Genomic DNA, 12,545 nt, shown 5'->3' on the forward strand with positions numbered 1-12,545 from the left:
ATATATATATATATATATATATATATATATATATATATATATATATATATATATATATATACACGCGGGAGAGATCAAGGGATAAGGAGTAAAATAGGGCTAAGTGAATAAGCAAATTCTGACCACACATTTCATCAACTTAAAAAAAACACGCAGAGGGCCAATTCAGTAATTTAGTAATTAGCATCAACATCTATCTATCCGTTGTAGTTTTTCCCCAAATTTCTCACCAAATAAGTATGTGAAACCCTAGTTCATGGAATTGACTATGGCGATGCAATTATGTTTAGCAAAATCCTCTATTCCGTCATAACATACTTCTTCCATTCATCGAATTTCTGCAAAACCTCATCAATTCATCCTTCACACATGTTATAAATAACGTGGATTGACGGTTTATGTTCGTCCAGCACACACAACATAGCAAAATCACAAATTCATCGTCAATTTAATCATTAAATTCATCATTCAAGTAGAAAAAGTATTGAATTGATTTGCGTTGCTGAATTTGATTAGGTTTTGCAAAATAAACTTCCTGAACCCTTTGATATCTCCGCTAATTACGCTGTATGTTTTCCAGAGATCCCTATCAAATTCATCATCACAAAATCATTATTATCATCACTGCTATTAGTTTTTATAAATTTTATGTCTGTATCTACTTTTTTTTTTTTCTTCCTTCACGATTTCATTTGTAGTTGATTTTGATGGTGAACCTGTGTGTAGTTCGCAAGTATTTCAGGTCAATGGTGATGTTTTTTGCACTTTAAAATCAGTTTTAAAATTAACATTGAACATAATTAGAGATCAATTTAAATCATTATTTGTCAATTCTTAGATTTCTTTTATGCACTCATAGTGTTTAATGAAATGTCTAATTGAATTTTAGTCAATAGAAACTTGCACTACCTTACTCTTAATGTTAGTATTCTTGCTTCCTGTATAACATGTTTTAGTACTCAAGTATTGAAATCTTATCCCATTGATCTGCCCATGAATTATGTCTATTGTCTAGTGCCATTTTGTTGATATATTTGACCAAACCATTGAATATATATCAAATGGCTGAGATCAGTCTACTGAGTTGTATTTTCTAATAGTGTTGTATAATAATTAGGAAAATCAAGAGAAACCTGTACAATATGATTTGCCTAATAGTACATGAATGATTCATCACACCTAATTCTTTTCTTTTTTGTTTGATGGCTAGTCATGGTTACGGGCTGTTCTTTCATGATGAACATAGATTTCTTAAATTAATATCGCTATCTATTTTATTTTATTATGTTTGTGTTTATTTGAATAACCTCTTTCTACATAGGTTAGTGGTGGTATGAAATTCTCGTTTTTTGCTCCTACTTCTTTAGTGGACTGAATTTCAAGTTAGCTTTCTAACTTCCGACCTGGAAATGTTGAATCTAAATGACTAGTAAACTAACAAGTAATTCAGGTGTTGGTTCAGAATGGCTTGCTCCTGTATGGTTCGAAATGGGTCATTCTGGTAGATGCAACAGTACGTTTGGACAGGTAATGTCTACTAGAAACACTTTTCAGTCTAAAGAATTCATAATATCTTTGGTGGTACTTGTTTTAAATTGAGATCCCGGCCCATCTAATGCGAACCATGCAAAAAAATTACATGCTTTAATCTAAATTGTTTAACCTGATTTCCATTCCATACAAAAAAAAAAATCTCTTACATTGTTTTTCTTTATCTAGTTAATATGTTATCTTTTCATTTGATGAATGTTATCATACATCTAGCAATTGTTATCATTCAACGTAAAAAAATAGACTTGATTTTCTTTACACAATCAATGCCTTCTCCACTTATATATTTATAAGTTTGACAAAAGGAATATCAATGAGTTTACGAACCTAATTAACATGTGGTGAAAAAATGTTAAAATTTAACACATCAAACAAATGTTAAATATAACAGTCATCAAATGTTATAACATTACTCATTGATAGTATACTTTGTCTATATACATGTTCGTTTGATTTTTAAGTGATTAACATGGTTACTTTTAAAGTTGTATATTCATATTGGAATTTTAGTTAGTACAAAAATAGGCTTCATTTAGTGATTCTGTTCTTGAGGGTTGGTTCCTAACCGAAGTTAAACTTCGGGGGTGCTTTAGATTAATTAAATAATTAACCAAGTAACTTACAAATTTCAGTATAGGTATCATAAATAAGGTGTTTAGGTTGAAACAATAGAGATAGTTTTCTTGTAAGGTGCTTTTTATTCTTTACATCTCATGCAAGGTCAATTATGCAGGGTCAATCAACTTCGATTCATGGAGATCAGTTGTGGATAATGAGCATTAAGGGTGAAAATTGTGCTTAGGTAGTCAGGTTATCTTCAAGCAGCAACATGTGTTAGTGTTATAATGATGACGTATTAAAATCAGGGCCGGACTTTGGGCGGGGCTGAATGTGCAATCACACCTGGGCAACACAATTCAAAGGGCATCATAGTATTAGTCTAGTTTCATATATACTAGGTTCATTAAGCCTAAAATTTTAGCCCACATAAATAATAAATTAAAAACTAAAAAGAGCCCACTATAATTGGAGTAAAATTTAATACAGAGTAAAATTGGGGCATCCAAACGTCATCTACTCCTCTATCTCCTCATCAATTCGTTGATCCCAAATCCCAAATCAAGATAATCAATTTCTTTTTATCTATTCTATACAATACCATAAATAATCTTCATGACTCCACCATGATTTTATATATCTAATATTTGATTCAGTTTTCCCCCAATTTGCTTCTTTAGTTCTTTGAATAAGCTTTATTGAGTTTTGGTTCTTTAATATTTCTGCAACAAATCAACAATCAATCATTCAATTCAGTAGTTTTCTAGTTCGGTGGTTTCTGCAACAATCAATCAGCAGACTTCAACGCTCACTGCTCAAGGTCACGGCTGCTACAACTCATTTGTGTTGTGCTATTAATTTATTTTGAGGGGGGGGGGGCAGGGGCATATTTTTAAAATGGTCGCACTGGGCATCTATATTTTTGAAATGGTCGCACTGGGCATTTAAAATATACTATAAATGATTACAGAAATTGTAACCTTCATTCAAATTCGAATTTAAATGTATAACTATAAAGTAGAATTTGAAGATTCTCTTTAGAGCTGCCTCAATTTAAGTGATATTTTTGGTTAATTGTAATGTGTTGTTTATAGATGAATGCTATCACTTGACATTCATTTAATGAAGGGTATTACTTAACCTTCATTCAATGAATCTTACGACTCAACAATCATTCAATGAATGTTATCATTATTGAATATATGTTCCAACCATATACTTTTATCCATTAGAAGCATTGGGTATGTACACAGTAGTTTGTATAATTTATTTTTGCAATAAGATATCTTAGTCTTATTACGTAATACTTAATTGATATTAGGCTAAAATGTTACTATTCACATCATAAATATAAAAGTATCATTTATCAGATGAATAATAACTTTATATGAAGTTTATACGATTGTTTTACTTTCTTAACAATAAAATGTTACCATTCGTGTCGAATGTATGTTATCGTTCGACGTCGGATGTATGCTATCTTTCAACGTCGAATGTATCCTATCTTTCATTGTCGAATGTAATATTTCATTGTCGAATGTATGTTCGTGTCGAATGTATGTTATCGTTCGTCTTCGATTGTATGTTATCGTTCGTCGAATGTATGTTATTGCTTGTCATCGAATGTATGTTATCGTTCGTAGTCGAATGTTTGTTATCGTTCGTAGTCGAATCTTTGTTATCGTTCGTCAAATGTATGTTTTCGTTCGATGTCGAATGTATGCTATCTTTCAACGTCGAATGTATGCTATCTTTCATTGTCGAATGTATGTTATCTTTCATTGTCGAATGTATGTTATCATCGAATGTATGTTATCGTTCGTCTTCGATTGTATGTTATCGTTCGTCGAATGTATGTTATTGTTCGTCCTCGAACGTATGTTATCGTTCGTAGTCGAATTTTTGTTATCGTTCGTCAAATGTATGTTATCGTTCGACGTCGAATGTATGCTATCTTTCAACGTCGAATGTATGCTATCTTTCATTGTCGAATGTATGTTATCTTTCATTGTCGAATGTATGTTATCGTCGAATTTATGTTATCGTTCGTCTTCGATTGTATGTTATCGTTCGTCATCGAATGTTTGTTATCGTTCCTCAAATGTATGTTATCGTTCGTAGTCGAATGTTTGTTATCGTTCGTCGAATGTATGTTATCATTCGTCGTCGTCGAATGTATGTTATCGTTCATCGTCGAATGGATGTTCTCTTTCGCCGAATGCGTATTATAGTTCGTCGAATGCATGTTATCGTTCGTTGAATGTATATTATCATTCGTCATATGTATGATAACATATTAAGTGATAAATATAAAAAATTAATGAAAAGTTAATGTTTATTATCATTGATATTATCATTTTGAAATAAAAAAAAAACTAATTAATTAACATCACTTTATTATTCATATGATAATCTCCGACAAAAGGAAGTTTCAACACGTTAACATTCATTAGATGTTTAATAAAAACTTCGAAACACGATAACATTCATTGTATGTATGATAACATTTTAATTGATAAAATAAAAAATTTCACTAAAAATCAATGTTTATAATAAAAATATTAACACTGGAGAATTTAAAAATTAAAAAAATAATATAAATTTATTATTCATATGATAATCTCTAACAACAAGACAGTTTAAGCATATAAACATTATTTAAATGTATAATAATAATCTCTAAACACTACAACATTCATAAGATGTATGATGACATATTAAAGTCTAAATTTAAAAAAATTCACGATTACTCATGTTTATCATTGAAAATATTAACATTGAAGCATTAAAAAAACTACTAAATTAATATAAATTTATTATTCATATAATTAACGTTAAAGTTATTGTTGACAAAGAAAATATAACATTCATCTAATGGATAATTACATATAATACATGTTAAGCCAGGTAAGAATACATACATCCAAGGTTGCAAAATTCGCTATTCGAGGATTAATCGGTCAGGACTTTAGAAGAATTAATTAATAATTCGGGAATTAATCGGGGATTAATCGGATTGTACTGTATACATTTAAATATTAAATTTTAAAAATTATATGTGTAAATATAGAAAAAAGCATAAATATAAAAATAAACTTTAACATAATTGTCTAAAATTATTCATTTTGCTCAAAAACTATAAAATTCTAGTGTAAATTCATGTTAAAATGTTAATCATTTTTTACTTTGGCCGACTTTGATTACAAAATTCGATTTTGATCCATCAATTGACGTTGACCTTTTGATTAAACGGATTTTTAAAAATCGGAACGGATTGCTCTTAAAAATGATTAATCAGAGATTAATCGGCGAGTAAGCGGCGAGTAAGCGTTTTTTTTTTGCAACAGTGCATACATCTAATGGATGATAACATTTCAAGTGACAAAATAAAAAATTCAGAGATAATTAACGTTTGTTATGATGGATATTAACATTGTGACCTAAAAAAAAGGAAAAATAATAATAATAAACTCTTGTAAAATTAGCTGGCTTTTGTATGAGTTTTTGAGAAAGGTTGACAAATCCTCATTTTTGAGGCTACATCTTAAAAAGCTCCTTATTACCTACAACATACTGTCTAACGATATGATGTCGTTGTTTTGCATGCTCCGTAATGTTTCTCAACTCTTCTATTCCTTTAAAAAAAATAGCAGAATACAAAATATCGATTACCTGCAACAATTATTCATAACCATTGTTTAAAATGGAGTAGCACATGCACAAATTCTTAATAAAACTTGATAAAACTATATGAGTCTATAATAATATCATTAGTATAAGATATGTATGCAATGATTGTAGAAAAAATATGCATCCAAACGAATCGATCTATAAACATTTCGTGGATAATTGTAGAATCTGGATTTGCCCATGGTTGATCACAATTCTCAAATATAATCCATCCATTTGTTATTCCATAATAACGTCAGCTCTCCATGACCATAACAACCTATCAATTTTAGCAAAATTTTACATGGACTTTTGACCAACAATAGTCAAACACATGTTGTATTCTAATTTCTAAGTACTCAATTAAGGTGGCATATTATTCTCTTGACTTCTCAAGTCATATTGTCTTCCCAATATAAGTGTTTTCCAAGCTAAGTTTAGGTTTAAAGATTCACTAAATGCTTCGTGTGACTCTCACGTGAGTGACCTAACCACATGTCTTACTGAACATCAGCACTGCAAACATAACACTAGTCAAAAAACCTAATTCAATTCAATACTGTAATTACAAACTGAATATATAAAATTCTGTGAGACTTTACTTGCACAACAAGTGATCATAAATAGTAAGTATGCATATAGTAATTAGAGTATCTGAGACTTTTTCAATAACCAAGATAGAAGTCAAACATGTGTTAACTTGTAAGTTAAGGAGTTACGGTTTACCGAGTAGAATGGAGCAGCAGACACCACATTCATTGGCCCTGAAGCATCCAGGGGTGAAAGCGCAAAAAGTGCGGCCTGATAAAGATGTGACGAACCCGTTCCCACCACAATGTGGCGACCCTCTATCATTGCATTAACAATCACTTTATGTATTCTTGTAACTGCACTCACGAGCTCGGGTTCCAAAAACCAGCAAACATTTTTTACATCTGAGTATTAACTTATGTACTGCCAACTAGAAGTCACAACTGTTGTTTCTTCGCCATTTTGCTTCCAAACGTTTTCATACACTGTCGGGTCGCCAATGTATTACAAATATCACAAAAAAATAGAACCAGTAAATTAATAATTAAACAATGTTTGTTCAATGTGTGAAGGATCCTTACAATGTTTGTTCAATGTGTAAATTGAGGACCACCCAAATTTTGCATGCATTTAACTCGGAAGAAGAGAATTCATTTGTTTTGAATGTATAGTCCTATACAAAAAAAATTACAGCTAAAAGTGTGTCGGGACATTTTGGCCCCTGCTAAAAGTTTCCCGTTCTGACCCACCCCAATCACCCATTTTGCCACAGCCCACGTCACATTATAACCCAGTTTCAAAAATGATTAAGACATCGACGAAAAAAGTGGGTGAAAAAGATTATCTAATTAGATTTTCTTTGTTACAACTTGTACGACTGAATATATGAATTTGATAACTTCAAATCATTTAGAATTATTACTTTATATAAACACTCAAGCGTTACTTTTTTCGAAACATACCATAGATATGATGACTGCATCAGATTCCCTGCCTTGAATACTATAACACCCCCAGGCCCTAACCAATGGAATCTCAGCTAGACTATCCCTAATATGCACATGAAATATGCGGTGTTGCAAGAAGCGTGAAACGGATATGGCTGCAGTAAAACATCATACAGAACGTGTATGATGGCGAAGAAATCACACCTAAAATTGATTACAAAATAAAGTAAATACATAACGTGTTAACTAATTACTAACCTAAAATTTAAACAAAATCAATGTAAATACAATTAGAAAATCATAGCAACAGCATGTCTACAACGTCTCTTCGGTTCAACTGTAGCATCTCCACCAACAACATCGTTATGATCAACATTAGGGTTTATACAGATGGTTACTACAATGGTATAGCATTTACTATTACAAGTGATAAACTTAGAATAAGTATGTGGCTCATCTAAAGCAAAAGCTTATTTATCCAAACCGGTTAATCAGTTACCTAACCCACCAATTTGGTTGTCACTAATAAAATATACTAATACTAATAAGTATCAATGAGAAGTAATGAAATGGCATACGTCTACATCAGGCATATTTTCAAACCCAAACTTCTTAGTCCATATGGATCCTCTGCAATAGGATGCGTTAGAATTTTCACATTCAGATAAGTTAATAATAAAATTCAGACAATGCAACTGAATCTGATTTTAGGATATATTCATTCTTCAAGTTTACCAAACATTTTAAGTTAATCGTTTGCCACTAGGCAAACATTAATTCAAACTTCCTAAAGAGAGCTATATCATTGAGCTGACTCTTATGTAAGTCAGTAAGTACAAAAGCTTCTACCAAAGTGATTTCAACAAACCAATTACAACAATAATATAAAAATGCTAAACGATTTCACTATAACATTCATTCACCATGAAATTATTAAAAAAGAATACAAATTTAAATGAAGTTGTGATAATTTACCGCTGTGATAATTTACCATTGTCATCTTCTTCTATCTGCGATCCATTTGTCGATCCTTTCTTTGTTTAATAAACAAATCTTCCTTCATTTTTCAATCGAAACTACAAGAACCTTTGATGATCTCTTTACTGAATCTCGAATATGTAGAATGAACATGATGAATTTGATGATGTTTGCGCTAAAAACCCTAATTTCTGAATCGATTCATATAATTAAACGTAGATTCACCCCGTATTTTTGATGAATTTGAGCAATTGAGCGTTTAATGGATTCGGTACTGTAACCCTAATTTGTAGAAATAGCTTTTAATCCGATCCATAATTTGTAGCTATAGAAGATTGACGGATTATAATTTTCCCAATGAAAGAGACGAGCTGTATATAAATTATGTAATAGACCAAATTACCCCTCTCCTGGTTGACAGAATACAATGCAGGATCACCAAGATAAGATGGACAGCAGGTTGATTAGAAGAGAGGTGTCCCTACCCGACAAAATCGTCATTGACGGCGCCGTCTACTTAGGTCTCGTTACGTGGTCATAAGTCTTTAAAACAACGTTTGACCAAAAGTATGTCGCATTCATTTCAAAAGTAAGGATGTTTCAAGGTTTACAAAGTAGTTCGACAACTAGTTACTTTACAATGTTTAATGTACAATTGAAACATATGCGACACAATTTAAGAATAAGTCAAAAGACGCTCCACGTATGCATGTATACTCGACATCCAAGCAAGTATCAAAAAGTATAGTGCGGAAGCATGTATCACCTAGTATTCAAGGACCTGAGAAAAACATAGAAAATCTGTCAACGAAAACGTTGGTGAAATCATAGGTGTATGTATAAAGTATGTTTTGAACCACAAGATTTAGTATAAACCGATTATCAAGCGTATACATCTCAAAAGATGTGTTTGTATCACGAGCATCCAATTATCAAAGCTTAACTGAATCGTACCTCTGCATATAGTGTTAGAACCTACACTATTTCCCGAAAATACGTTTCATTCATCCGAATGAGGGTTCGTCAAACCCGTATGGCCACACAACATAAGTTCACGCTTACACCCTACAAGTGTAACTGATGATAATTGGACCTGAGGATTTTTGTTCTATCTCGTACGTATCTTTGCTTTCGTATTTGTGTTTAAAGTATAAAGGTATAAATCGTTTATGTGTTCTCATCCCACTATAAGTATAAAAGAGTAAAAGTGGGACTATGATCTCACCTTGAGTGCAAGCGTATAAAAGTACTTCGCAAGTAAACGTGTGCAAGAACGAATGCTAGTCTTGACCTAAACAGGTAGGTCGTATCAATAACGGTAAACACGATTGGTCAAAGTTGTTCAATTAGTCATATGGCTCGTTACGACTCGATTACATATAGCATGTGAATCACGTTGCCAAGTTTCATGTATGATTCAAATATAAAAGCATGTTAGGATGATTGCATAAGTATTTGGTTAAGTTTAAACGAAAGTCAACTTTGGTCAGGTCAAAGTCAACGAAAAAGTCAACACGCTCGGGTCGGGTCCCGAACTATTTTTCTGAGGTTTTTCATCATATATGAGCATGTTAGAACAAGTTACATGTGAATCGGAGGTGCGTAGTATAGTTAGAATTAAATGGTAAACGGCCAACCAAATCAGAACCTGGTAGTTCATCTGGACGGCGTCCAGATTGGCTGGACGGCGTCCAGATGTGAAGGCCTGGATGGCGTCCAAGAATCTGGACGGCGTCCAGATCAGTGCACATGTCTGCTTGCAGAATTTACACAAGTGCACGAACCAAAACTCAAACAAACACAATTTATGATCCGCAAACTATCAAAACATGTATCTTATATCGTTGGAAAGGTATTTTGACGAGGAAAATAACTAAGCACATTTCATCAATCAATTCAACATTTTCAACAACCAAAATTGCATTAAATGCTCACCATTTATTACATTCAAGCTCATTAAATGCGTTTCTTGATTCGGTGATCCAATTTACATATATGATATGCCGTTTCGAAGGTAATTAAACACACATTGCAACTAAACACTTACCAACAACATTGTCAAGCATTTAATGCATCAAAGTTCATAATCAAGCGTATCAAACCCTAACCCAAATCACCAAAACAATAATCATGTTAATGAAGTTTTTCCTAATCAACCTACACATCAAAATGAAGCTAGTGATGCTAGTAACACACTTAATACATAAGCTTTTAACATTTAACAATATTTAAGCAATCAAATCACAAAATCAAACACACCAACTTTCAAGTTTATGCTAGTTACTTAAAATAACAAGATCGAGCATATGAATCACATATTCATGTTAGGCTTGAGTCATAGACACTAATTAACACTTTTATAAGTTAAAAACATCAAGAACACAAAATCTAGTGATTTTAGAAAGTTACCCAAACTTGATGAAATCGGTATGGAATTGAAGAGGAGGATGCAAGGATTCCAAATATGTAATTTGTTTTGATGTTTGATTGCTAACTTGAAAATGAATGATGAATCTTTGAATTTGAGTTTGAGAGAAAAGTTGAAGTATTAGAGAAAAGAGGAGGTGAAATGAATGGATGAGAGGTTATGGTTGACTAGTTGACCTAGTCAAGACTATGGCCTCTTGGCAAGTTTAGTCCCTCAAGTTTGAATCGGGTGTGTGAATTACCTAAACGAAATATTTTAAAACGCGTATTAACGGAAGATGTTATAAATATATAACGGACTTTAAAATAGTATAACGGAAGGTAAACAGAAAAGGTGGGATGTTACATTACCTACTCCTTAAAAGAAATTTCGTCCCGAAATTTAAGTAGGCGTAGTAGTCGTTGTTTCTTCCTCGAGATCTTGCGTTTTCGAATCCACGAATAAATGATGGTACTTCCTTTGCATTTGATCTTGTCTTTCCCAAGTAAACTCGGGTCCCCCTTTGGCGTTCCAACGGACCTTGACAATTGGAATTCGGCTTTGTTTTAGAGTTTTGACGGAGTGGTCCACAATTTCAACCGGTTCCTCCACGAAATGAAGTTTGTCATCAATAGTAAGCTCCTCGAGAGGGATGACGAGTTCGGGTTCGGCAAAACACTTCTTCAATTTTGATACATGGAAAGTAGGATGGACGGAGCTCAGTTGAAGTGGAAGATCTAAGCGATAGGCAACGGTTCCAACACGCTCCAAGATTTCGAAAGGACCAATATATCGCGGATTTAGCTTTCTGCGTTTCCCGAAACGGATTACACCTTTCCAAGGTGCGACTTTTAACATTACGCGGTCACCGACTTGGAATTCGAGGTCGTTGCGTCTAGTGTCGGTATAGCTCTTTTGATGACTACGGGCTGTCCTAAGCCTATCCCGGATTTGAACGACCTTCTCGGTTGTTTCATGAATGAGTTCGGGTCCGGTGATTTGTGTGTCGCCTACTTCGGCCCAACAAAGTGGTGAACAGCATTTGCGACCATATAACGCTTCGAAAGGTGCGGCGTTGATACTCGCGTGATAACTATTGTTGTATGAGAATTTAGCGAGAGGCAAGTGCTTATCCCAAGCTTTTCCAAAATCGATAACGCAAGCTCGTAACATATCTTCCAAGGTTTGAATTATGTGTTTGCTTTGTCCGTCGGTTTTCGGATGGTATGCGGTGCTCATATCTAAACGTGTTCCCAATGCTTTTTGCAAGGTACGCCAAAATCTAGAAACAAAACGGCCATCTCGGTCGGAAATAATCGATAAGGGTACACCGTGACGGGCGTCGATCTCTTTAATGTAAAGTTGTGCAAGTTTTTTCATGTTGTCGGTTTCCTTCATGGCTAGGAAGTGCGCGGATTTGGTGAGACGGTCAACAATAACCCAAATAGTATCGTAGCTGCCCACCGTCTTTGGTAGTTTGGTGATAAAATCCATCGTTATCCTTTCCCACTTCCAGCGCGGGATTTCAGGTTGTTGAAGTAGTCCGGATGGTCTTTGATGTTCGGCTTTGACCTTAGAGCAAGTTAGGCATTTTCCAACATAAGTAGCGACGTCCCTTTTAATGTTCGGCCACAATATTGTTCTTTGAGGTTGTGGTACATCTTATTGGCACCGGGGTGAATCGAATATCTTGACTTATGGGCTTCGTCTAAAATAAGGCTTCGTAGGTCCCCATAGCTAGGTACCCAAATTCTTCCGGCGAAATATCGGAGTCTGGTTTCTTTAACTTTGAATCGAGAGGTGAGGACGTTCAAGTGTTCGAGAGAGATGTTTTCATCCTTGAGAGCCTCGTCTTGGGCTACACGAATTTGGCTATTGAGATTGGTGTGGATGGTGATGTTTAA

The 12,545-nt window shown here is 33.7% G+C and overlaps 1 long non-coding RNA gene across 1 annotated transcript; it reads left to right on the forward strand.

The window, feature by feature from the left end:
- Positions 1–235: 235 nt before the first annotated feature.
- LOC139891814 (uncharacterized) lies at positions 236–2,546 on the forward strand. The gene is made up of 3 exons (XR_011773847.1): positions 236–567; positions 1,322–1,527; positions 2,285–2,546. It is a non-coding gene; the product is annotated as an uncharacterized lncRNA (long non-coding RNA).
- The last annotated feature ends 9,999 nt before the right edge of the window (positions 2,547–12,545 follow it).

This window comes from Rutidosis leptorrhynchoides, chromosome 2, assembly GCF_046630445.1.
Source record: "Rutidosis leptorrhynchoides isolate AG116_Rl617_1_P2 chromosome 2, CSIRO_AGI_Rlap_v1, whole genome shotgun sequence".
NCBI lineage: Eukaryota > Viridiplantae > Streptophyta > Magnoliopsida > Asterales > Asteraceae > Rutidosis > Rutidosis leptorrhynchoides.